This window comes from Cibotium barometz, chromosome 57 (assembly GCF_041138505.1).
Source record: "Cibotium barometz isolate CiBa-2024 chromosome 57, ASM4113850v1, whole genome shotgun sequence".
Taxonomy (NCBI): Eukaryota; Viridiplantae; Streptophyta; class Polypodiopsida; order Cyatheales; family Cibotiaceae; genus Cibotium; species Cibotium barometz.
In genome coordinates, this window is record NC_141102.1 from 4,773,973 (window position 1) to 4,800,500 (window position 26,528).

The 26,528-nt window shown below is 37.5% G+C and overlaps 1 long non-coding RNA gene and 1 pseudogene across 1 annotated transcript; both read right to left on the reverse strand.

The window, feature by feature from the left end:
* Window positions 1-835: 835 nt before the first annotated feature.
* LOC147606337 (uncharacterized) lies at window positions 836-8,690 on the reverse strand. Its single transcript, XR_015264930.1, has 3 exons — window positions 8,484-8,690; window positions 8,349-8,402; window positions 836-1,285 (listed from the first exon to the last, which is right to left on the reverse strand). It is a non-coding gene; the product is annotated as an uncharacterized LOC147606337 (long non-coding RNA).
* Window positions 8,691-8,993: 303 nt separating this feature from the next.
* Window positions 8,994-25,749, reverse strand: LOC147606338 (uncharacterized; annotated as a pseudogene).
* Window positions 25,750-26,528: the final 779 nt, after the last annotated feature.

A 26,528-nucleotide genomic window follows, 5' to 3' on the forward strand; every position in this document is an offset into this window, starting at 1 on the left:
GAGAGAGAGAGAGAGAGAGAGAGAGAGAGAGAGAGAGAGAGAGAGAGAGAGAGAGAGAGAGAGAGAGAGAGAGAGAGAGAGAGAAGGTTGCACAGTAGAGAGAGAATGAGCTATGGAGATTTGAGGTTTGGGATGAAGAGGATGATGTTGGAGAGAAGAATAACGTGTAGGGAGAGAAATTTGAGGGGAAAAAAGTTATTTTTTGATATAATATGGTTTGGATTGGGTTTTGAGAGGGAAAAATGCTAGCCCTCGATAATCTATGCAGAGGCGGAGAGTTCCGTCCTTCTTTTTTTGGAAAAGAACACGTGCCTATTTTTAAGGGTTTTTTGACCCATGAGATTGATGGGGCTGAAATTGATGGAGCCCTCTACTTTTTAGAAGCTACCCCCTTGCTTATGACACCCTCCTACTTTTTGCACTCCACCTCCCTAATTTATAAAGGCTACTCCCTACTTTTTGAACCCCACAAATGTAGTAATGAGGGAGACAAGCCTAGTTGCCCCCTACTTTTGGAGGAGACCAAATGTGCACACTCCTCTCTTCCTATTGGTTCATTGGTGCTAATGAAGGTCGTTAGCAAAGGGCCCAAAATATGTCTAAAGGTTTCCTAATAACTGGACCAAAAATGTTGGCACATAGGCTTCCCATATTTGTATCTCTTCACCTCCCCCTCCATGATATTTGCATACACTTTTTTCTTAATGATGAATTTTCTTGTAGCTTAAGAACTTTAATGATGTCTATTTTATTCATTGTCTCATTGAGAAGTTGTACTCTATCTTCAGAATCATACATGTTTAGACCAGAAATTTGAGTGACATATTGGCTTGCTAATTTTATCCTTCATTTTCTTGCCCCAAAAATCTTAGACAAATTATTTATATGTTTCATTTGCCTTGTTCTTTCTCTCAATCCAATGGGTGTGTTTTTAAGATTTTATAATTTACCACTTAAGTACTCATTTAAATCTTCAAGAGATTTGAGTTTTCTTTCAAGCTTAGTAAGATGTGTTTCAGAATTTATCAAAGAAGTGTTTAAGTTCAAAATATGATGCACTTGTTCATTCCTATATTGGCATAACATTGTATAGTATCCTAAAAGACCATTTACAGCATCTCCTACAACTCAGATAAGATCATGAACATAATAAAAAGAAGGACACCTTTCAGTTGAGGGATATTTTGGGTAGAGATTACAATCAACCCATAAGTTGATGTGTTTCCTCCCTTCCATCCAAAGTCGGTTTGCTTCATTTGCATCTTTCAAAGAAATTTAATTTGCCCTGCACAAAGTTCAATATTCAAGATTGAGCTTAATATTCATATGAAACTTTCTTTGGGAGGGACTATTTCAATTAGACATATCCCAAACTAAACTTCCAAAAGATGTAAATGAAAGTTGTAAAAGATTAGAATATGTTAGATTAGAATAGGTTGTTAAAGATTAAAAAAAGTTGTGCCATTAGCTGCTATGAAAGATTGTATTAAGGCTAGGTTATGAGAAGGAAAAGCTCACAAAACGGCTTGGAGGGAAGGACGTTGGAGGGAAATCCGTAGATGTTAGTGAGTGATTAAAAAATATTCAAATTACAAGGGAGTTATGGCACGAAAAAGTGACTTTTGAGATATATTCAAAGATATGCAAAGATATCCTTTAAAGACAAAAAAAGACATTTGACCTCTAAAACCTTTACTAAATTAACATCTTAATCACTTTCTTATAGGGCCCAAAATTTTTCATTTGTGGCCCTAATTCTCTCTAATATGGTCTTCATTGATTAGTAACAAGAAGTAAGAAGAACCACCCAATGCAATGGTTGGTATTTTATCACAAGATTTACATATACAAGCTCTAGAGGAGCCTTTGCACGATCCTTGCTTTCTTGTGAAAATGCACGACGATGTTATTTGCCTATCATACAAGCTTCACACACATCTGACACCTCTAAAAACTTTAGTAGATGTGCCACAATCCCAAACTTTTACATGTTTTTTAAGACTACAAAGCTGAGGTGCCCAAAACTCTCATGCCATAGCTTACTTATCCTGACACATACATGTTTTTTAAGACTACAAAGCTGAGGTGCCCAAAACTCTCATGCCATAGCTTACTTATCCTGACATTGGCTTGATGTAAAAGTTGACAGCTCATATAAGTTGTTGCATCACAGATTTCTCTACTAATGGTATTCACTAGCATGGTGAGTGCACTAGCCTTATCTCGAAGAGAACCTTCAAGTCATAGAAAAGTCAGCTTTGGTCACATCATCAGATTCCTCTTGATGTCTAACACATAAAGAACATCGGATAATTCTTAGTATCACCATTACTAGAAACAAAAGTAATGGTACCTTAACCCATGTATGTGCATTTGTCATTGTTTTGACCGCTTCCACGACAGACTTTCCCACATGCTTGAGAGGAAGGTATACCAACCCTTTTGACTAGTGATATGTCGGGATTCTCCTCTATCAATGATACATGAACCATCGGATATGCTAAGGAATGTTCTGCGTTTACATACATTTCTTCTATTGCCACAAACAGCTCTAATTTTGCCTCAACATTATTCCCACACTCCTTCTTGAAAGTGATATTCTTCTCATCTGCTTCCTTTCATCTACTTGATTTGACCATATGATCGAGGTAGTCTTTGATTTCTTCTTCTTCTTAGAAGCATTTGGGTTTACTGGAGCTCTTCTCCTTGCCTTTCTTTGCATTTGTGGAGAATGCAACATCACTACCATCTCTGGCTTTAAAAATCATCTCCTCCTTTACCACCAAGAACACCTCAAAAGTAAGAGGCAAATCATGCACCTACATGTTCAGTGAGGTCACTAAACTGTCATACTTCTTCCGAGGCAAAATTCTAATGCACGTAACATGCTAGTTCTTCATTAGTCTTAGTAATTCCCATTGCCACTATCTTATCTTGTAGATTCTTTATCTCCATGATATAGATTTCTCTGTTGCATCTCCTTTAGAATGCCTTTCTATTGCAAGTTGATTATCAATGTTTTAAATCCTTGTCTTATTCCTCATCTCATATTGGTTCTTAAGAACTTGCCATATGGTTCTCAACCTGTGCATAGTATGCTGAATTAGGGTCATCATCACTGAGTCAGTGATGCTGGTGATGATGGCACATAGCGTGTTAGCATTTCTTCACCTCCACACCAAAGCGAGAGCATAATTTGGCGATATAGTCTGTAGTGGATCTATTGGATCCACTACAGACTATATCGCCAAATTATGCTCATCACTGAGTCAGTGATGCTGGTGATGATGGCACATAGCGTATCAGCATTTCTTCACCTCCACACCAAAGCAAGAGCATAATTTGGCGATATAGTCTGTAGTGGTGGATCTGTTGGATCCAAAGTAGGGTCTGACTTTGCATCAACCCTAGTTGCGGTTTCCCACAACCGATATGAATCAATAATAGACCTAATCTTGAACATTCAAAGAGTGTAATTTGTCCCATCCAACTTTCCATCACAAATGGTAGAGATGGGTACATTATTTGCATGTTGGGCCATCTCTCCAAAATTGCCTTCAAATAGCAAATAAACAAGCTTTTCCTAGAGCCTATGATAGGATACCATGTAAGAAAACATAATAGCGGAAGCAAGCTTAACACAATACAAAGCATTGAATTATAGAAATGCCTTTTCTCCCATTCAATTACATTAAAAAAAATAATTCTAATGGTTGTGCAAGACCAATAATCAAAGGAGTGATACTAACCAAATCTACCCCAATGACATTTAAAACTTCACCTCATACCAATCTTGTGGTTATAGCCCACCTCTTGGACTTATAACATAGCTTGGGTAAGCACAATCAAATGTCAATCAACCCATCATGTAAGATGTCTTACAAACTTCAAAGTTGCATGTCCTCATGGATCCCATCGATGAACACTTATGCCGTGCTTTCTTGATCAATTGGTGCCCACTAAGGGTCACAAATCCCCTTTGTCAATGTCAAATGGTGTTAACCACTTTTGGTTAACATGTTTCTTCACCAATAATGTTTACAAACATTGTATTTACTTATATTATAATTCCTGTCATTTGTCGTTGAAGTGGCCTTGTGGATTGATGATTTGAAATTATGCCTTCCTTTTTTATTTTCTGCATTCAAGAATATTTTTTTTAATGAGGACTTCAAAGACAAATTTCTCCTCACTAAATGTGCTATGACATGTAAACATTATTCCTAAGGTGGACTAACTTTTTTTCTCTTTTGTCTAGACTCTATAGTGAATTTCTAAGGGTGTACATTTAAGTCTAGACTCTATAGTGAATTTCTCTTTTTTTCTCTTTTGTCTAGACTCTATAGTGAATTTCTAAGGGTGTACATTTAAGTCTTGAAAGTATTTTCTTAAGGCCTTCAATTCCTCTAATTTTGTTTGTGCAACTTTGATAATAGTGTAATTTGGGTGTTTTACGGCTTCGATAAATGTGCTTGAGCTCAACTTGGAAGTTGGGATACCCTCCAAGACTTGAGATGCAAGCCCAATATATTTTTCGTGTGGCGTACAAATATGTCCTGACATTACTCACATAACTTGGTTTGTACTACATTTTTTCGTATGGAAATTTAGAAACCCTCATTGAAATTCACTGCCTTTAATTTTAAGGGATGAAATTTATACATTTTAGTAATAAATCTTGGCATATGTATTATTTCAAGTCTAAATCCTGGTTAAGCCTAAGGATTGCCTTTAATTTTAAGGATTTGAAAAAAACATTTTTTTGGAGCAGTGGTGCCCTGAGAAGATTAAGTTTGCAAGAGAGACATCCACATATCTTTCTAACCATTTAGCTTTTTTAGGACCCACATTTTGACTAATTAGCCCCAACAATCTATCTTCAGATTGAAATCTCCTCAAAGAGCAATCCTCCTTCAAGCTAAAGGTAGAACCTCATATCACTCAGAGGTTGTCCATCTTCATAAAAAATAGGCTGCTGTTTGGTTTCCTTTTGTTGTTAAAATTGGGGAGTGCTGGGTTGCCTTCTTGAATTGGGGAGGGATAAGGCCCCAGGATGAGATCGGTTATCCACATAATTTTTCATTGCATTTTGGTCTTCCTTAAAGGATATTGTGGGGGAAGTTTATAGGAAAGCTTTCAACACTAGTAACATGGATAAGGATTTTAAAAAAGGTCTGAAGCTAATTCCAAAGCAAATTGCCTGTAATAGATTTGGACACTAGAGACCCATCACCTTGTTAACTGTGATTTACAAGATTATGGCTAAAGTGATTGCCCTTAGAATCACTCTAGTATTACAAGAAGTTGTTTCTAAGAAACAAGATGGGTTCATTAAGTGTAGATCAATATATGACAATATTTTTGCTGCCTTGTTAGGAAGAGATGTGGCTATCAAAACCCAACAAAAATGCATTATGCTACAACTTGATCTAGAAAAGGCCAATGATAAGGTTCATTGGTCCTTTTTAGCCGAAAAGCTTCTATTTGGGACAAAAATGGCAACATGTATTTATACTCTGTCTTGTGGAGGGTTCTCTAATGTGCTTTTTGAATGGAAGAGTGGTGGGAGGGTTTGAGATTAATAGGTCTATCAGACAAGGTTGTCCTCTGGCTCCTCTTTTGTTTGCTATTGCCTCTCACCCACTGGTGGTGTCACTGGAGAATGCCTAGAGAGTTGGCAGTATCACTGGTCTAAAGCTAAGATATAGTGAACAATTGGTTATACAGTGTTTTGCTGATGACTCTCTGTTGTTTTTAAGAGTTGAGAACAACAATGTCATATTGGGTTTGGATATTGTGTAGGAATTTGCTGTTGCTTCTGGCTTTTCAGATGCAATATACAAAAATCCAAAATCATTAGCTTGACAGAAGACAATGATTTTGATATGCAGAGGTGGTGCAAAAGGGACAAATTGTTAGACTATTGGGAATCCCCTTTGGGGTTGGGGTAACTAATAAATAGATGACTGATTGGGCTGTCAATAGATTTTTGGAGAAATTAAGGAAATGGGAGGGCATTTGAGTTCTATTTCATATAACAGGATTGATATCTGTAATGTAGTGTTGAATGCTTACATAATGTTCTTATGCCCAATGATGGAATTTGGTAATTGCCCACTGGAAAAAAATAATAGGCCCTGTCAAAGATTTCTTATGGAGGAATGGCAGAGTAGCCAAAAGAGTCCCAACTTGGTTGGCATGGGATAAATTATCTGTCCCAAACGGAGAAGGGGGTATTGGTATCTTACATATGCCTACTCATAGCCTTACAAGGAGTGCCTTGATGTTACCTAAATGGTAGCTTCAGAATGACTCTTGGGCCTTAATGGTTAGGGAACTTATTGAATCCTCTGAGGTTTATGCTTAAGGCATATGGTGGGACCTGGGATGGAAAGATAAATTGTTTTCCTTTGCCCTTATCAAAATAACTAACTCTACACTTTGCAAGATGCTATGCAAGAGATGGAAAGACTACCTGGGCCTGATGATTTGGGATGGGGAGTGCAGAGTGACTGGTTACTCTATGCTGAGCTTGGGGATATGGTGGACACATAAATTCAACCCTCCCCCTTGGGTCTACTTGACATTACCTATGCTAAGAAGTTAAACAATAAAGGACTAAGGTGTTTGAATGATTGTTGGGACTGGGCTGTGGTGAGGTGGAAAGACTTGGATCATATAACTTGGGAATTTCATCTCTCTAGTAGAGAGAGAGAGAGATCTGCTGACCCAGACCCTTGATCAAATCCAAAGGGGGTGGTGCTCCACTGCTATTGATGAATCTTCTTGGATTAAAGATTGGACCTGGATGAATGGTGTTAAGTTAGCAAGTGGCAAAACCAGAGATCTTTACTTTGTGATGAGATGTGGGGATGCCAATGTGGAATATTACAATAAGATCTGGAGAGTGAGTTGGGGTCTTGCCTCTTGGAAAAAGAGATGGATGTTGCTTTGGGAAAGTTAGATTCCAAAGAGATTTCAGGTTTTTTTGTGGAGGGTTGGCTTGTGGGCTCTCCCCATTAAATCTAAACTGCAAAAAAAGAAAACATCTCTAGTGGAAGCTGTCCCAGGTGGTGCAGGTCTTCATTGGACAATGGAAAACATGCATTTTGGGAATGCCTAGCTATAAGAGGTGCCTGGGCTAGGATTGCTAAATGGGTTGTGTAGTGGTTGGGTATTCAGGCATATTGGGGAGACTGGATTCTTGAAAAATGGTCTTTCAATGATGAAAAATCAGGGCTATTGTTTAACATTATGAGCTTGTTTTCTATGGGAAATTTGGTGCACTAGGAATGCCATTGTCTTTCAGAAGATCTCACTTGTTGGCTTAAAGGTTTTAGATGTAATGCATAAATGTGTCTGCATGTGTTGGTTTGTGTGTAATGTGAACAAACTGAGAGGTGATGAGTTGGATCATCTCTTACTAAATCTGCAGAGGAACATCACTTGTTGACTTGTACACTGTTCTGGATGAGGCTTCAAACATATTGGGAAGGGGCGCCTAACCCTTTGGCTTATTTTTGCAGGTGAGATTTTGTGAAGGATGGAAATGCAGATTACCAAGATTTGGACCTAGAACTACAAGGTGGTACCTCAAGAAAAAACAGACGGATTATACATTTGTTGCTTTTATAGAGAGCCCAATGGGAACTAGACCCACAATGAAAATATAGTCAAAGAAACGTGGTAGGTTGGAAAAACAATCCCCAAGAAGCTGCACTACTGAAGTAATAATGGAAGCTTGTATCATGCTTGGATATCAGATGTCTTGGGAGCACTAGAGGTTTCTCATGGAGGAGGAGAGATGGTATTTGATTTGTAAACTCTTAAATGAAGTCAAGTTTGGGTTGTATTGGACTTTAGGGAAAACTAAAACCCTTTTTGTCATAAAGTGTACTTGATCTTTTTTCAGTTCATATATACTATTTACCAAGGTTGAAAATGGAAGACCTCCCTTGGTATTTTTTGGAAGACCAAAATGAAGCTTGGTCTTCCCACTTGAAACTACACATGATGGTAGGTCTTCACTATGCATCCCCCAAAAAATTCTGACCGTTAAGTAGAGCCTAGAAGCATTTTATACACACAATCTTAATATTCTTCTATACACCTTGAGTTTGTCTATAAATTTACATCACTATAATTTATGTGGAGTTATATACTAAGCTATGAGATTACATCACTATAATTTATGTGGAGTTATAAATTTACATCACTATAATTTATTTGGAGTTATATACTAAGCTATGAGATTACAAAAATAAAACTTTTAAAAGTGTTACAATACAAAAAAACATTAAAAATTAAATTTTGAACACAATGAAAAGAAATACCATTTGTTGACGCACCTTGATTCCAACTTGCCCATGTTTATTGAATAAAGCTTTTATCCTCTTGTCCATCTTGAAAACCATGCCAAAAGATAAGATACTTGAGAAATCACAATAGAAGATAATGCTAAAGTTGAGTAATTTTATTCTTACCTCGATAAGTTTTTCATCTTTGAGAATGAAGCAATCGAGTCTTTCTTCATTATGGATCCACTTCCTCTCTTTGACAAAACAAGGTACTTGTGAAAAACATCTACCATTGTAGTGAAGTGGCCTACACAAGCTAGCTTAGAGAAGCAAAAAGGTGATCCACTTTCAACGGACCTAAAAACTTACATAGCCACTTGAAATCTAAATTGTTTTAATGACTAGATAATTCACTCTCAAGGATGCACTACTTACCAATCTCACAAGGTTGTAGAAGTTACACTGTCAATCACATAAGACGTACATAGCCCATTTTCTCTCAAAAAGTTACAACTTACATAGTCGATCTCTTTACACCACAAAGATGCATACATTTTAAGTTTCCTTCCAAATATTTGCAACATACATAGTCATCCCATCACCAAAAAGTTGCAATGCCAAAAACGCGCACAACATACATAGGCATCCCATCACCAAAAAGTTGGACAATCAATCATCATACCACCTCATGCAAAACTAGGAAGACAAACGTCGAACTCTCCGAAACTTCATGGAGGCCCATATGTCATAAATCTTTTCCCAATCCATGTCATTCAAAGCATGTGGTGCTGATAATGACAAAATCATGAGAGTGTCTAATGTAGTCAATGTAAGACTACTCCTCTCGTCATCTTTGATACGATTCTGCTTCGAGAACCCTCTTTCACATGCGGTGGTGCTCACCGAAACCACAAGTAGTGCTTGCCAAAGCTTGATGAGATTTGGATAAGATTCAACCCACTCCGTTTCACCCCACGACAATGTCCCCATGCTTCGCGGAAAGTAAAGCTTTGATTTTCTTTGTACAATGTGAGAAAAAAATGATCCACTTCAAACTCACATTGCATTGCATCTATAGCTTACTCCCTTCTTGAACACCAAACTTTGTACATAATCGATCCATAAATCCCTTGTGTGTTTGACCTCGAACACGAACATCCTTCTCATAGCTAGAAGGAGAAAAAAGCTTTGCCGCATTGAAAAGAGGCAAATTGGTAAATCTAGCATTTATTCCATTGATTAATTCACTAACAAATGGCAAGTGTGATGCAATCATATAGTTCCCCTCCACTAGTAGAGTTTGGAAAAAAGAGTAATGCAAAGCATGCCTTTCAACACAACCATCCTCTCAAACATACACAAGTGCATGATTGTTGACCTTATTCAAGAACTCTCTATAGTGCTTTGAACCATACCCAAATAGATTACCAAAATACCTCTTTTGAAGGATCTCAATAACAACATCGAAGGCATTTGCAACATCCGTGATATCCACATGGTCTTTTTGAAACTTCTTATTGAGAATGTTCATTTCATGCAATACATCCGCCATAAAATGGATCAAGAATTGCACTTGAAACGTTATAGCAATGTTATAGAGATTTGCATCATTCTCCTTAAAGTGTAAGATTCCTCCCTCTAGCTTTTGAGGTGTGCAGGTATAAGAACCTCCCCTTCTGATCTTATAATTATTCCCCTCTCTGAAATAAAAGAAAGATCCTATTTTACCCTGTTTTGACTTGGAGAGAGAAAATGTCTAGAGGGAGGTAATTCAAAATTGAGATATTTTTGGATATAAAATTCTCCTAGTGTCTAAAATGGTTTCCCTTGAATTAGAAATTCAAAAAGAACTTTCCAATGTGCAATTGGAATTAATTGAAAATAGGTATAAAGGACCTTAGCCTAAGGGTCCACATTTTCAGAAATTTTTAGATTATGGTCCAATTAAGATTCCTATTGACCAATAAGATTAATCCAAATGTAGAGAGGAGATAAATTGAAGAATAAAAAAAACCCCCCCAAAAATGAGTAAACGCTCACATAAGATGAAGAGTGGACTAAGGACCAAAGAAAACAATTAGAAAAACTGAAATTTGACACCTCAGTGTAGGGATCTCCCCTCATGAAGTAGGCACCTTTTTATCATCATTACTCCCAATTTTTAATCAATAAAATGAGATATTTTCATCTCTCCTCTCTCCTATTTCAAAACTAGATCCAAAAAGTAAGTTGATCTGACCCAAAACGATCAAAAATTGACCAAACTGATCTGGAAAATTCTAGAATCTGTTTGCTTGATTAGAGGCTCACTTTTTCCTATAAATAGAAGCCTCTCCCTTTGTAAAAGCTTAATGGTTTTTATGCATTGTTACTCTGTTCCTGTCCTGAGCTATCTACATTGAATTTTTTAATAATTCAAATATTTTTGGCCTAATCCTCTCCAAAGTGAATTGGTGGCCAATCTTGCTTCAAATAAGAGTAGAACCCTGAATCCCTTAAGCCAAAGGAGAGCTTACAAGCTCCATATAAGCTAATTTTCGTACTTGTTTAATGAAAAATCTACGGTTTTCTTAATTTTTATGTTTTGCAGATGTTGAATTAAATTCAAATGCTATGCCTTTGATAAAAAGGCCACCCCCTTCTCCTCTTTACATTCCAACCTTTCTCTATCCTAGAAAGATTAACTAAAGGATTAATTAAACTCTTTTTATTGTTTACTCTCTTGAATTTAGAAAATTGTGTATATTAGAGTTCTATAAATCTAATTTGGGTTAATTTAAGTTAAATAAAGAATGATAAAAATGAGAAATGGTCAGCCATACGAAGGAGGTTATGGTAAAATTTTCTAGAATTTTGTGGAAAAGAAAGTTTGTTTTTATGTTATTCCAAAAGAGTAATTCCCATCATTTTTACATCTAAAAGAAATATTCTAATTACTCCATGTACATATTCACCTATGAATATGCATGGATATCACTGATATTAATTATTAAATTTGATTTTTATGCATAGAAAGATGCATAAAAGAATTTTTTTAATTACAAAAGTGTTATTCTCATTAAATTTGATTTTTATGCATAGAAAGATGCTATTACAAAAGTGTTATTCTCATTAAATTTAATTTTTATGCATAGAAAGATGCATAAAAGAATTTTTTTATTACAAAAGTGTTATTCTCATTAAATCTGATTTTTATGCATAGAAAGATGCATAAAGGAATTTTTTTATTACAAAAGTGTTATTCTCATTAAATTTGATTTTTATGCATAGAAAGATGCATAAAAGAAAATTTTTTTATTACTAAAGTGTTATTCTCATTAAATTTGATTTTTATGCATAGAAAGATGCAAGTCAATATTAGGTAATTTGGAAAAAATCTCATATTTTGGGAATCAATTACTCCTTATAGTTTTGGACATATCTTAAACATACCAACTCCAAATTTTTTGGAGGTCATAGATTTAGATTCTACTCTTTAATATCTTTCTAATGATATGTCACATAAGGGGGTTTTGACAAACTTTTGGACAAGTTCACCATGATCCCATTTTGCAAATGGGAATGGGATTTTTTCCAAATTATCTAATATGGTGTTATGCATAAAAGAAAATTTTTTAATTACAAAAGTGTTATTCTCATTAAATTTGATTTTTATGCATAGAAAGATGCATAAAGGAATTTTTTTAATTACAAAAGTGTTATTCTCATTAAATTTGATTTTTATGCATAGAAAGATACATAATTTTTTTTTATTATAAAAGCGTTATTCTTATAAAAATTATTTTTTATGCATAAGTAGATGCATAAAGAAATTCTTTTTATTTTAAAAAGTGTTATTCCTATTAAAATTGATTTTATGCATAAATAGATGCATAAAAGGATTTTTTTTAATATAAAAGAGTTATTCTCACAAAAGTTGATTTTTATGGATAAATAGATGCATAAAGAATTTTTATATCAAAATTAGAATTCTCTTAAATTCTATGTTTAAATTCTATGAGTATTTGATAAATAAATAATTAAGTACTCTAAGAGAGAAATTTCTATCGTTTTATATTCACACGGATTGTAAAAAGAGAATTCAGGAAATCTATCGAGATTAAAATATTCAGATAAATGATTAATCTATTCTTCATTGAAATTCATAACTAATTTAGAAATCAGTTAAGTGAATATTCAAAGAAAGAAATTCAGTAAAATAGTAACTGAATTATCAAACCTTTTCGAACAAGATAGATCAGAAAAAATCTTATCTGACTCGAACCTTGAATCAGACTATGACCAAGACCAAACTCTTTCGTGAGTTTCGAGGAAAGAAGGTGTGACCAGTTTAGAAAAATACACTCAAAACTCTCGCCAAATCTGAAACTAAGTTTGAGACCCTTCGAATTGATATGTGGATCAAGGTTATAGAATTCGAGGAATTCTGGTATAAAATTCAAAATTCTGATCAAGAAGTTTTGGGGATACTGATTCAAGAAATACTCCTTGTATTCAAAAGAAAATCAAACTGAAAACTTGCATAGAAATGAGATGTGATGTGAATAGATATGATGAGATGCGATGTGAATCAGATAGATGTGAATGAATGGATGGATGTAATGTGATGTGAATAGATGTGATGAGATGCGATGTGAATCAGATAGATGTGAATGAATGGATGAGATGTAATGTGATGTGAATTGAGATGTGAATGTGTATGTGAAAATGCATGTGAATGTGTATGTGAAGAATGGATATAGATGTGAATGTGTATGTGAAAATGGATGTGAATGTGAAGAATGGATGTGAATGTGTATGTGAAGAATGGATATGGATGTGTATGTGAAGAATGGATGTGAATGTGTATGTGAAAGAATGGATGTGGATGTGTATGCGAAAGAATGTGATGTGATATAACATGAATATATGTGGATGTGAAGTGATAGATATGAATGTATGGATAGATGTGAGTCGTCGTACATGTGAATGATTGGATGGATGTGAAAAAATGAGATGAGATGTGTATGAATGAGATATGACGAGGATAGAAGTGATGTGATATAATGTGGATAGAATGTATGTGATGGGATGGTTATGAGAATGAATGTGGTGGATATATGAATGAATGTGATGTGATGGATGTAAATGGATGTGATGTAAATGAATGTGATGGACGTGAATAGATGTCATGTGATGTGAATCGGGATGTGAATGAATGAGATGTGATGTCATGTCAATCGAGATGTGAGTGAATGAGATGTGATGTAAATTGGGATAGATGTGATATGTGATGTGAATGAATATGATGTGATGAGATGAAAAATGATGTGATGAGAATGGAAATACATATGAAATAAATGAGGATTGATGTGGAACAATGTGGAGGAAAGACGAGAGTTCGTTATAGAAACTGTATTTATGACCTGTTTTTAAATGACTGTTTTATGTCAAAAATACTGGAAAAGCATTTTGACCATCTTGTGAGAATGAGGTCGTGGAGACCTAACTGATAAAGTTGCAACAGCTGATGGAGAGTCAACGGAGGACGTCTCACGTAGCAAGGTCAGCCGAGGTCTTGACTAGTCTTGGTTTGATTTAAATGGTGAGCTTCTGGTATGGTGGATGAGGGACCAAGGAAGCGACGTATGAGTGAAGCGCTAGGTGACCTGTGAAGGATCCTAGAGGGTGCTGACCATACAGTGCTCGGGCTCTGGGCCACCAAAGATACCCACACGTACGTCGTGAAAGATATTGGAACAAGGAGTAAGAGTTATTTTCTGAATTTCAGCATCGATCTGGTTGATTGACCTTGCTAGTCCTCAACGGATGAGTCCATGGCTCTTTTATATGGATCTGTAAAGTTGATCTTACTGAATCTTCAACGAAAATTTTATTTTAATTTTTATAAGTGATTATATTGCCGGGTACTATGAGCTAGGAACTATCAAAAAGGCCCGCCCCTGAGTGGACAGGTGGTGAACGTTTTGGTTGCCAATGATGCCATAGGTACACCGATAAAGAAAAAAATAAAAATTAGGATTCAATCGAATAATTTTGGAGGATTATGATAAGTGATACTATAGTTTCATTAAAAGATTATTTTAAAGACAGTTGAATTTATGAGAAAGACAATTTCATATTGGGTGTGTAAGTGGTGTGACTAGTTTAAAGTTTGCATGAATATCCGGCTAGGGAACCTGAGAACTCTTTTGCCTGGCACCTGGGACAAAACCTAACCAAATTCTTAAATGGATCCCATCACTACAGTGGTTGGGGGCGGTTGGCTAACTCACGGGACTGGATGGGGTTAGGCTGGACTGATGGATCCCTAATATGAGACTCAATTCTGTTATGGTACGATAGATGAAGTAAATCTCGGATAAAAATTGTTCTATGAAAAAGAATCAACGGCTGTGCCTCTCAATGAGAAAAAAAGCGTTGGTCTCTATGATCCAAGTGCAAGTCTTTTCGTTAATCTGACTATGGGAACTTACGGGTTCGGTCAGATCAGTTCAGTTAGTTAAGACTCTTGACTAAGTTAGAGTAAAAATATCGTGGAGGAATCGCTCGTGCTTTCCGAACGAGGGAAGTTTTTTCGGGTTCGATTTTGGAAGATATCGAGAGATTAGTCTCTTGTGCGGATATACGTGGGCGAGGCCCCGAGTGAAGGACCCTGCCCTGCGTAAGAAGTGCTACTTTCGCTGCTAGCACCCCAGAATTCGTTGCGCAGAGGGGACAGGGATCTTCCATAAAGTCAGTCAAGAAGACGGGCATCGTATCCACTAATCTTTTCATAACTTTACCCCTTGATAACCATCGAACACTATGTATCCTTAGAACTTATAAGGGTTTAAGACTAAATGCCTTCATCAACCTATTGAGATTCTTGTGACGTTCCCACCCATGGATGAACTCTATTGCAAAAGCATCCAAAAATCCGAATTCCACATATTTATCACATGCATCTGAGACCACAAGTGCTTCACGATGAGCAACACAATGTACTCCAATGACACGTGGCATTTTCTCTTGCAATTTGGTAAGCACTCCATTGTTCACACCTCATACATGACACTCCATCCAATGCAAACCCAATGAGCTTCGCAAGAGACAAGCCCATTTCTTCCAAGAGAGTCATCAATACATTGAACTTTGTTTGGGCTTTCCCATCATCCAATAGGAGCAAAGCCACAAACTTGCAAGCGCATGGAACATTATCTTTATCTTCTAGGTAAGTTATATACACGATCATGTGCTTTTCCAAGGTGAGATCCGTACTATCATCGATCAACACTGAAAAGAATGGACTTTTGCCAATATTGGAGGCTTAAAGGATTCCCCAATAGTGCTCTCTTGTGGCTTTGAGAAACTCCATTCCGGAAGTTCTCATTAGGGAAAAAGGGAGCTCATTTTGGAGCCTTTTACGGTTTGGAAAAATAAGCTCTCAAACCAATGAACAGAGGGCCAACGTAACGTTGGAAATTCACAAAAATAAGAGAAAATAGATAAAAGAAACAATATTTTATGTAGGTACAAGCGTGCTACATTAATGTGGAGATTGGTTTTTTATTCTCACAAGATCTTTGGACATGAAGATAGAATCTAGTCTGACATTTTCTCTGACAAGGGCCTTCCCGCTTTCACCTTCCTTTGAACTTTGAAATGTTGTGCTGCCTTTCCTTCGAAAGGTCTACCATTCTACACCACTGCCTCATTGTGCAGCAGCCTCTTCTTTTCCAAAACTGCTCTCTTGATCCTGTTTGGCTTAGAGTAAGATGTTTCTTGTCAACTATCTGTCTGCCCACTTTCTCTTTCTTGAAACTTCACTTTGTTATCTTGTTTACATTACTTTGCTGTGGTTACAGATTCACAAGGTCTCCATGGTGAATAAAAACTATGGCCGTTCTTGTGGAAGACGCTCTGTGGATGATAATGCTATGAAGGCAGAATTATACCACACATCCTTACCCCGTCGACCTGCTTCTTCTATTTCTTCGGTAGAGAATTCAAGTACAATCAAAACGGAAGGAACTTGGGAAAGGTTTACTGTTTCGAAAGGAGCATGGGTGCTCATGCAACCTAGCAAAAGAAAGAGACCCCAGACAAAAAACATTTTCTTGGCATCATGGAAGGGAAGAGTACGAGATTTTAAAATCACTAGAGGGAAGATATCGGTGAAAGAAGTTTTGATTCAGCATGTGTACATGCATAAAGAACTTGTCTTGCGAGACTATCCAAATGATCTTCCGCAACACAGGCCTAATTGTATATTTTTCTATTGTGGTTTTGTTCTTTATGAGGTGTATGGATTTTTAAGACAAAGCTTTCTTTCTTTGCTTATTGACATTCTTGTGTTATTTTATTTCAGATTTATACCCTTCATCGTATGAGACATGGCAAAACATCGATTGTATTCTGGGATTTATAGATGTTTTGCATGGATCGATAGGAGAACAACAATACCAAGGTCGATGTGCAACAGAGCTAGCTCAATCCGGTATATTTTTTACTGATCATTTTTATCAGTTGCTGGACAATGCAAACACACATGGTGTGTTAAGAAAACAAGACCTTCCGGCATGGAATTCAGTGGATTGGCCTCTCCCACATTTTAGTGTTACAGAGGCATATAGGGCCAAGCTTTTCAAAGAAGTACAGAAAGCTCTGAGGCCCAATATTGCCACAAGGATAATAAAAATTTCTTTATGCATGCCTCACAGTTTTTGTAGACTTGTTTAATACCTTTCCAGTGAAGGTTTCAAAAACAATGTTCACAGTTAAAGCAACAAGTCTGGCATGCATGCCACAATTTTTGGATAAAGGTTGGGATAAGAAGACATGTAGTTCAGTGTTTTGTGAGGTTGTCCAACCTTCTATGCAACTGAAGTACATGGTTGCATCACAAAATTTCATTTTTTCTTTTTATTATAAGCGTAGTCGAATGCTAGGTACAAAACTAGTCCCAATGGATCAAGATGAAGATTCTTTTGGTGCAGAAAATAAACTTCTTGATATTGATGTTGTTGAGAATGGTGATGTGCTAGTCAATATCTCATTAAGACAATGTTGCTCCCTAGCTCAATTGCGCAATGACATTCTATTTGAGACAGAAGGTTCTATTTCAAAGGACTTTTTATTTATCTACAACAATAAGAAGGTATACCATGTGACTTATCCTAGTCTCATTAAGCACTGCTATTAGTTTACTTTACCCTATTGTTTCATATTGCTTTTTTGCAGGTGCTCAAAAGAAGAGAGAGTTCAATAAAATGCAAAGACATTGAAAATTTGAAAATTGAGATAACACAGACTCCATAAACAAAGGTATTATATTCAATAAAGTAAAATTCTATACAGAAGTGTTTAATTATATATGTAGAACATATTCTTGACAACAATTTTCTATTTATCTACAGGCTGATCTAGAGGCTGCTCTACATGGTCCAATCTCACCGTATCATCTTTATTTGGAGAATCTATTTTCTGCTGCTCCATCCTGTCGTGTACAGTCTCTTGGTGCTACTCCATTGTCTCCTCTACTACCCCTGGAGCATCTGTTTGCTGCTGCTCCATCATCTCCTCAATAACATCAGCAGCAGCAGCAGGTCCTTGTTCTTGTGGCTTCTCCTCATCAGCACTAGGTCCTTGTTCCTATGGCACCACATCTGCATCATCTGTGTCATCAAGGTGTATGACACCTTCTCGGACTTTAGAGCTCTCACCCAACTCGACAGTAGCTGGTACAATAGGTTTGGGGGAGGCATACTTCAAAAACTTCCAAATTATATCAGCTCTAAAACTATACACATAGTTCGAGCTGAAGCTATCTTCTCTCATCTGCAATGAGATATGATGATTTAGAACACTTTGTACCAATATCAAATTTTTTGAAGCTAAATGAAAATTATTTTTTCTTACAAGCTCTGGCTGTCCTATCTCAAAATAGCTTGAAAGTATATATTTGGCACTAATCAGCACTCTCCAGCCACAGCTACTTGAATCATCTTGTTGTGGTGTTTGGATAGTTGGAAAGATATGTTAGAAACTGTTAATATCTGAACAAAATAAAATTATTCAATAAGTTCAAAGGCATAGCATGAAATAGACATCAGTAGAGGGAACAACTTTCTACCTCTAAATCTATTGGCTCTATTGAATCCAAAAGATTGACATTAGGAGGACAGTGATCCAATGCATCTAGAAGTCTTCTAATACAACTACAATACATCTAGAAGTCTTCTAATACAACTGCAATACATATAATTCTGTTAGTGTGCATTAAATCCAAATAATGAAGTTTAAAGTTAAAAATAGCACACAAACCACTTACAATTTCACCTCTCTGTGTGTGTTTCTAAGAGAGTTGAATAAAAAGCATTGCTTCTGCTGGATGTCAATAGAAGCAAAGCTCCAGTGGTCACTGCATAAGGAAAAAAGCATTAAGAAATCAAAGGCTACAAGAGTACTCAATCTTGAAGAAAAATCCCAAAAGAAGCAGCCACCCACATACTTGTTATGGTATGGAAGTAGCAAAATATCAACATGATCAAACACAGTGTCTGAACCAATTGGAAATATCCATGGGAGTTTCCTTTGGATCTCTTAACTTGAAGGAAATTGCAGGATCAATAATATGAACTGTATGCTGTACAGCATGGTTCAGCCAGCTTCTCATCATGCTACATTGGACAAAACAATAATTAGGGTAAGGTGTAAGGGAGGAGGTACAATAAGGATTGTTTTGCAAACAAATGTAAAATAAAAGACACTTACTGGAGCATTGCAAGAATGATAGTATCTGAGCAATACTCATTCTTATGAGCCAATGCTGCCAAGCATGCTTTTGTCAAGTCAAAATTATTCTCTGAAAAATCATCTTCAATATGGACAACTATGTTAGGGCCCAGCTCTTGCAACCTTCTCTGTATCTGCAGCTCCATCTGTACAGTCTCCACATCTATAGCAGATTTGGATTCTTCTATTTGCTGCTTCAGTGACTCCTCATAAGCAACTTTCCCTCTAGTGCTCTTTGTGTGGGTCACCTCAACAACCTTCACCTTGTCTGCCTTCAATTTCCTTGTAGGTGGAATTAATAATATGTCTCTCATTTTTATGTCCTGCCATTCCACAGGATGGACCAGCTTGTCATACCTCCATCTCACTCTGGACAATGTGTTGAAGTCCCTGGCCATCAGAGTTACCCTGTGAGCATGGGCTGCTATAAGCATTGCATCTTCAAAGTACTTCTCCAAGTAATCCTCTGCCATTTCCTGTAAGGAAAGAATGGCAGTCCTGTTCCACCTGAAACCAAGGTGCTAGCTATCACAAATTTCTCTCACTAGCCTCTGAAAAGGTGCCTTGGGGATTGCAAAGCCTATAGCTTTTTGTTGTTTCCTGATCTCCTTTAGCACACCTGCAGAATGTTTTAACCTCTTGGACTTTTGCTGCAGCATGCTCATTGGCTTCCCCTTCCTGCATGTGCAACTCTTCCCTTTGGAGGCACACTAGATTTCTTGATATCAGCCCCAGTTGCTGCTGCTGCTGCAAGCCCTGGCCCCTTGCTAGACCTCCTTGCAGTTGCCTTGGTTCTTGCCATCACTCTGAAAAGCTGCATACAAAGCAATGGAAAAAGATTACAACCATGGAGAACATGGAATGATAAAAGAAGGTAATGACAAATTGGATAAAGCAAAATTGAACAATTTGTAACAAAACGCGATTATGATAATTTGAAATTTCTAATAGCTCATCATTGCGTTTTTCTGCAAATACTTGAAACAACATGCTATTTCATTCCTACAGTGAATTCTCTGTCTCTTCAACTATAAACAATATGTATTGAGTTTATGCAAGGAGTATGCAGCCTTGAATAGCCTAGAAAGATACAAAATCACAATGAAAGTGGTGGATGAAGAAGCATTTTCAAATTTGCAACAAAATGCGATTTGGGCTGTTTGAGATTTCTAAAGCCCTCTCCTCGCGTTTTACTGCAAATTCTTGAGGCAGCATACTTGAGTATGCCTTTAGTCATTTCAGTGTGTATACAGCTTGGTGCAACATGGATTGAGCCTATAGAAAGCAAGAAGTGATCAAGCTCTCACTCAACAAGCCCAAATAAAAAGTCTTCGTGCTTCTACATGCAGTGGAAAAAATCTAAGAAATGCATATAATATTTATCATAATATCTAACCTACATCACATCAATCAGTACCTTACCCTAATATACTATTAAACAAGAAGAGAAGGAAATAGATTGTCTTACTGACCTGGAAGCTATCTGTAGGTGTGCTGTCCTGATGATGAGTATCCTGTGCTGGGGATGAATCTCTGCTGCTGGTCTGGATGCTGATGGTGTAGAGTAGGGAGGTAGAGATGCAAGAGAACTGAGTTAGGAGAGTAGATTATTGCAAAATACAAATAAAGCAGCTATTAAATACCACACGTGTGAAATATAGTCGTTTTTTAACACGTGTGGGTCTCACCCAGATCTTTTGGAATTTGAAATTTGACACGTGTGAAAGTCACTTTTTGCCTTGAAAATTATGCCAATCATGATTTCATAATCAGATCCATTAACACTCTTCCCTCCCCGTCTTCCATCCCTGCCAGCACCCTCCCATCATCCTTTTCCTTCCCACTCTGATCACTTCCTACCCAACACACTCCATCCACTCTGCAACCTTTCTGAAGACTACTACCACTGCCAGATCTCCAGGTTACCTGTGCTGCAGCTCAAGTTTGGAAGAGAGCAAGAGAATCACCAGGGCAACTCCAACAGTATGGAAGAGGAAAAGAAAGGTCAGAGATCTATACCCTTTCCAATGTTTTCTGATATATATTTCTTCCATCTATAGAATTCTTGATTCTCAGTGCCTAGGAATCTGGTAGATCACCCTAGGATTTGATTAGAGATGGATATGAATAGGACTTAGAATTTTGCAACAAAATGCGAGGAGAGTGCTTTACATTTTCCAAATGCTCCAAATCGCGTTTTCCTACAAATTTTGATATTAGTTTGAGTTTTTATTTCTTCCTCTTTGTTTTGCTCTCTTTTGCCCTGGGGAATTCCTCCTAGTGCCATTTACTGTCCAGAACATTGTGAGATGTCCCTAGCTTTTGATTGGAGATGGATGTCAATAGAAATGTAGAATTTGCAACAAAATGCGAGGAGAGCACTTGACATTTTTCAAATGGTTCTGCATCGCATTTTGTTGCAAATTCTTGTGTCCCTTTTGGTTTTCACTGTTTCCTCATTGTTTTGCTTTCTATGTCCCTGGGGATTTCATTCTTGATGATGAGAAAAGTTTTTGCTTTGGAACAGTTGATTCTCAGGCCCCTCCTTTCAAGAGGAAGCTGGACTTTTCTGCTGCTATACTCAGACCACAGCAATCACCAGGTGATTCATGTGTGCTCATGAAGAGATTGTTTGGTGATATCCTATACATTACCTGATTGCATATGTCAGCATATAGAATTCATGGTATATAAATTTTTGTTCAGGCAAAAACAAGAGACTAGAGCAGAAAGGTGAGTCTTCCCTTTCAAAAGAAAGGGAACTAGAAGAGGACAAATCTCCAGATTTGCTCCTATTTGACTTTCTTCACAAGTGCAAGGCTTAGAGGAACTTCCACATATACCACAGTATTTTCAACAGGGAGTTCACTATGAGCTCTGTTTTGGAGCATCACAGAGATTTTCTTTCAGACCATTGGGATACCTTCAAACAACTGACAGAGGCAGGAAGGATTATGGAAGGTGAAAAGGTTTTTGTGCATTTAAATCATATTGTCTCCATTGACAGGCTGAGGTACCATGTGAATAGAAGGTTTGATAGCCTGCCTGAGGAATATAAATTCAGCTGTAACTTGCACACCAGAAAGTGTAGAGTGCTTGAGGAAAACATGGCATTCCTTATGTACATTGTCTTCCAACAGCAATCTCTAGAAGAGCAAGGGCAGGAGGCTGAAGAAGAAGATATATCTGTAGAGCGGAGGTAAAAGAGGATATTCCTGTGGCAACAGATATGGCAGAGCAGGAAGAAGACATCAACCTCGAGGATGAGGGGCTGCAAGTGGCTGCTCTTGACCTTGTTCAACTGAGGACTGAAACTCTTAGGGCAGCACAACCAGTTGAAGATTTTGATGTTCAGAGCAGCAACTATGCAGTGCCCATGCTTCCAGGTGTCTTGATTGGTGGTAAAGATTATGTTTTCCTCCATGATATAGAGTGTATGTTCAATTTGAGGGAGGACTATGCCATTTCCCTTATTGCCCAGGCTTCAAGGCTTGACAAGGAGGTTGGCATAGAGGATGACCATTCACTGCTAGCTTTGGAAACAACTTTTGATCCTGCAGAGGCCCTTACTATTTGTTTCAAAGAGGCTGAAAATTTTCAAGAGCCAGATGAAGCTGCCTTCCAGCTCACCCAGGAAGCTATGAATCTCTCAGCACTTCATAAGGAAAAGCTTAAAGAAGAGGCTGGACTGGAGGGGAGAGGAATAAATCTTTGGAAAGATGAACTTCTTGTTGCTGATGAAAATGAGAAGGTATGATATTATTACTTCAAATCAAATACTTTATCTTGTGTTTAAATGTTTTGTAGTTATGTATTATTGTCTCACTCCAATCTTTTGATACATGGCAGCTACAAATTGAGGATGACACATTCCTCCAGAGAACAAGTGGAAGCAAGCCGGCTGGGTTTGGCAAAATGTCAAGCCTAGCTCATTATATTCATGATCTAGGGAGTGCTAAGATCTTGATTTACCATAGGTAGTTGAGCAACAATGGAGAAGCCATTGTTTACTTCTTTAAATGTTTGTCTAAGGTTTTAGGTGGACATGATCTTCCATGGCAAAAGGAAAAGATCATTTTAATAGAGAGGTTGTCCGCCATAGATATATTTGGGGATTATGTGAATAAGCAGGCCTCTAGGGCCTCTTACTTTTTGTCTTACACTTCTTATGCATTAGCATGTGGTGTTAAGGAGCCCAAATGTCTAGAGGGCTATGGAAAACACAAGCTCATAAGGTTTCGAGAGCCACCCATGATTGCATCAGGCCACACAATCCAAGAAGAAGAACACGTGGAGATAGCTGAAGACAAGGATACCCCTCTCAGACAAGCAACAGAGGCAAGCATGGATAAACAGAAAGTCGACATCAAGCCAACAAGGAAGAAAAAGAGTCCAATCAAGTTCAAAAAGAGAGTTCCGACTCGCAGGCCTTGGGAGTAATAGGATTTAGTCATCAAATATAGCACAAACATTATGTTGAAGTTGAACTGATTTGTACAAAGTCTTTGATCCTCATCAGTTCCTTGTCCGTACGGACGATCAGTACCCTTTTGCATTTGTCCCATCACCGTACGACACTTCAGTACTCAGTAGCTTCTAAAAGCGTTTGACACTCAGTACCTTATTGGTAAGGATCAATAGTGTGTCTGGCATAATTAAGTAGTATTGATTGAATTTTTTGTGTGTAGCTCATGGATGTATTGATGCTTGTTAATATAGATCACATGTTTCACAAAAGAAATACTTTTGATGGAGTCTCAAAACATATAGGCATAACACCAAGAGTCACTTGTTCCATAGAATAAAAATCTATTGATTGAGTTTGAAAACATGTGGACATAACATCAATAAGTTACAAATTGCTATTCATGTTTACTTGTCCATTTATGGTTTCTAAATATCTTCGAATCCCTCCATTGTCTATGTCTCTCTGCTGCCATTGAATTGTCCAAAGTTTGTCTTCGTCTTTGCTTTTGGGCTAGAATAAAAGCAAGCTTGACTTTGGAACTAGCAACTTTTCTTTTAGCATGCAGCCTTTGTAGAATGCCTCGGTAAAACCATTGGAAGACTTCCTTCAGACTATTTGCCTTTTGACTCCCTCCATAGTGTTGTGTGTGTCTGAAAAATGCATTACGTGCCATGTAGTGAGACTTCTCCATGCCTTGGGTAGACCAAATTGCTGGGCATCCATACTTTTTGACAAAATAGGGAAGGTGGTTGTAGATGATATGTTGTTTTCACAGAGACATAAGAATGCATAGTAAGTTATAAAAGAAAAGAGGATCACACTCCATCATGTCGTCCAAGCATAGAGCTATCACCATTTGTAGCTATTCCAATTAGTCGTTGCTTGTTAAGGCCAATTTGGGTCATCACTTCCATAATGGCATCAAATTTTGTTTGTGCAGTCCCATCAGAAACAACAATGAGCTTTCCAAACTCAATGTTGCGTACACCCATTCCTTTTGATGAAAGAAAAGAAATATAGATGATCAAGTGTTTCTCTAAAGCTCTATCAGTAGATTCATCTACCATTGAAGCATAAAAAGGACTCTCCAATAGTTCTTCAAGTTGTACTTTGTGAAGATATTGTGATATAGAGAATAAAAATTCCTTTCCAGCCATCATATTTGTGTAAGATGAGTAATCGTGTTGAAGAGGCATACCTTCCACCTTTAAAGAATAAGCTAGTTTTGGCACACCTTTTCAAACTTTGTGATTGCAAGATCTTCGTCACCTGTGAAATACATCAACTTCATGCAAGTGATCACCCTTTCTTTGTTTCTATCTTTAATTACCACAGCATGCTGTGGAAGTGTTGTCCCCTTTGTTTCATGATAGTTTCGCATTGCAGCCCATTTGTGCTCCCGTGATCGCATGTGCTTTCTTATTGCATCCCTCTTCATAGTCTTGCACCCTTGGCCAACACCCCATGGCCCCTTAACTCTAAACTTTTCACACCATTCACACTTCATGAATTCTCGTTCACCTTTAACAAGTCGAATGAGAAACAGATACTTTGATTTCCACTCTGTACGAAACTTTCTCCGCCTCACTTGTTTCTTCTTCTTACTTGTTGAGGGATCTTCATTATTGGTTGGCAAATCATCTTGGGGCATACCCGAAAGGTCCATGTCTTCAACGACTTCGTCTTCACTTGATTCACTCTCTGAGTCCTCATCAGACTCACTTTCGGAGAGCCAAATATATTGTGCAAGGTTTCTTCTCGTTCTCTCTCTTTATCTTGCTTACTTTGAAGCACTTCAAGGAGACTACGTTGGCAGGCCATCTAATTAAAAACAATTTTCCAACACAAGAGCTCACACATTACCAATCTGCCAGGTGCAGAGAACATCGCAAGAGTTTGGAATTTGGAGAGCTCACCTGAGTGAGGGGGACTTGCTGAGACTCGTGCTTTTCTCCTTTCTTTTCCTTTTCTTTTCTGTTGTCTATTGTCAAACTTGAGCTCAGGCCGGCTGTAAGCTCCTCTCCAGCTCTGCTCTGCTTTAAATTAAACCCTCCTTCCCCCTCTCATTCATCACCCAGCTTCGAACTTAAGCTTGTCCTCTCTCACTTAATCTACAGTGATGCGCTCACCTCTTCAGCAGCCGAGCTCAGCTCAAACTTCACCCTCCAGGCTCTTGCAAGTTGCAGCAATGTTGAATGCAACCGCCATGGTTGGTGAGGTTGGTGAGGCAACCACACGTGGCAGCTTATCTCTTATAAGTTATAACTTCAAAGTTCAAAGGCATGAAACTTGAAAGACATGTAATATGTATGATGTATCTACGAATGTATGGCCGGCCCCGGCCAATTTGCATGGGCGCCTGGGCTAATTTGAAAATTGGCCTTCCAGAGTTTGGAAGAATTAGTCCAGGAAGACTTCTCCCTAACCTAGGTCTTCCCAAGTAAAAATAATTTTTATATTAGTCTTCCCGTATGGAAGACCAAATATTGAGCTTGGTTTTCTTTGGCAAACCAAAATTTTTAAAAGACTTTTGTGGCAGCTTCAAGGACCCAAGATCACCTAAGATTACATGGGAAGACTTCCATTTTCAGCACTGCTATTTACTATTGATTAAAAAAAAAGTTTGCAGGAGAGAGAGTTTGAGAGATCTCAGATCAATGTTCATAGAAAACATTTTTCTCAACAATTCAAAAAACCTTCAACCTCAAATTTTGGTAGTTTTTTTTTTAAATTTAAAGATTTTTAACAGAAGTATAACTAAAATACCTTAAACTTAAAATTTGTAGGTTTTTGTGAATTGTTATTTTGATATTTGAAGGTTATTTTTTCAAAATTCGGCATTCACCTGACACTGAATCTCTGTTTTTTGTGAACACCCTGACACTGAATCTCGGTTTTTCGTGAACACCCTGACACTGATAACAGACCGCATGTACAACAGACCGCATGTACAACAGTTACAACTTACAGCGGCGACCGCCCCATGT